Source organism: Colobus angolensis, unplaced genomic scaffold, assembly GCF_000951035.1.
Source record: "Colobus angolensis palliatus isolate OR3802 unplaced genomic scaffold, Cang.pa_1.0 Scaffold18, whole genome shotgun sequence".
Lineage (NCBI taxonomy): Eukaryota > Metazoa > Chordata > Mammalia > Primates > Cercopithecidae > Colobus > Colobus angolensis.
Window position 1 is genome coordinate 2,850,006 of NW_012114932.1, and position 1,765 is coordinate 2,851,770.

The 1,765-nt window shown below is 46.0% G+C and overlaps 1 protein-coding gene across 1 annotated transcript in view; it reads left to right on the plus strand.

Annotated features, from left to right (window-relative positions):
• The window catches only part of USP4 (ubiquitin specific peptidase 4 (proto-oncogene)), a 75,688-nt gene that overhangs the window by 61,250 nt on the left and 12,673 nt on the right, over positions 1-1,765 (plus strand). The gene's annotated exons all lie outside the window — the stretch shown is intronic.

A 1,765-nucleotide genomic window follows, 5' to 3' on the forward strand; every position in this document is an offset into this window, starting at 1 on the left:
TAAAAATACAAAAAATTAGCTGGGCATGGTGGCGGGCGCCTGTAGTCCCAGCTACTCGGGAGGCTGAGGCAGGAGAATGGCGTGAACCCCGGGAGGCGGAGCTTGCAGTGAGCTGAGATCGCGCCACTGTACTCGTGCCTGGGCGACAGAGTGAGACTTTGTCTCAAAAAAAAAAAAAAAAAGAGGAGTAGGGGCTTGATTATCACCCAGCCTGGAGTACAGTGGTGCAATCATGGTTTACTGCAGCCTCAACCTGCCAGGCTCAGACTATCCTTCCACCTTGCCCTCCTGAAATGCTGGGATTACAGGTGTGAGCCACTGCGCCCAGCACATAAATTCTCAGTTGCAGACGGGTGTGATGGCTCATGCCTGTAATCCCAGCACTTTGGGAGGCCGAGGCAAGGAAATAATCTGAGACCAGGAGTTCGAGACCAGCCTGGCCAACATGGTGAAACCCTGTCTCTACTAAAAAATACAAAATTAGCCAGGCATGGCAGCGTGTGCCTGTAATCCCAGCTACCTGGGAGGCTGAAGCACAAGAATTGCTTGAACCCAGGAGGCAGAGGTTGCAGTGAGCTGAGACCGCATCACTGCACTCCAGCCTGGATGACACAGCAAGATTCCTCAAAGAAAAACAAAAACAAAACAACAACAACAAAAAATTATCAGTTGCAAAACCAAATGTCCAGATTCCTCCAAGACATGCTGTCCTAGAAAGTGAGAATTGACTTTAATTAATTAACTAATTAATTTCTATGTGGAGTTTCACTCTGTTGGCCACTGGAGTGCAGTGGCGCAATCTTGGCTTACTGCAGCTTCAATCTCTTGGGTTCAAGGGATTCTCCCACCTCAGCCTCCCGAGTAGTTGGTACTATAGGTGTACACCACCACACTTGGCTAGTTTTGTATTTTTAGTAGAGACAGAGTGTCTCCATCATGGCCAGTCTGGTCTCGAACTCCTGGCCTCAAGTGATCTGCTCACCTCCACCTTCCAAAGTGCTGGGGTTACAGGCCTGAGGCATTGTGCCCAGCCGAGAATTTACTTTAAAAATAATGACCACAAGGCTCTGTCTTCAAGAGATACTCCAAATTATTTTTGGCATTTTAGGGTTGAGTAAGTTTTATTATTATTATTACTATTATTATTATTATTTTTTTTTCTTTTGAGACAGGTTCTCATTCAGGTGATCCACACACTCCTTTAGGTCCCCTGCTGATTGTCTCAGAGATCTTGGGTAGCTGCTTTCAGTGGATCCTGCTTTTCTGCTTTTTCTTTTTCTTTTTCTTTTTCTTTTCTTTCTTTCTTCTTTTTTTTGAGACGGAGTTTTGCTCTTGTTGCCCAGGCTGAAATACAGTGGCACGGTCATGGCTCACTGCAGCCTTGACTTCCTGGGCTCAAGCGATCCTCCCACCTCATCCTTCTGAGTAGCCAGGACTGCAGGAATGTGTCACCATATCCAGCTAATTTCTTTTTCTTTTATTATTATTATTTTTTTTTTGTAGAAACAAGGTCTTCCCGTGTTCCCCAGGCTGGTCTTGAACTCTTGAGTTCAAGCAATCCACTCACCTTGGCCTCTCAGAGTGCTGGGATCATAGGTGTGAGCCACCACATACAGCCAATATTTGGATTCTCTTTTTTTTTGAGACTGAGTCTCTCTCTGTCACCCAGGCTGGAATGCAGTGGTGGGATTATAGGTGCCCACCACCATGCCCAGCTAATTTTTGTATTTTTAGTAGAGATGGGGTTTCACCATATTGGCCAGAC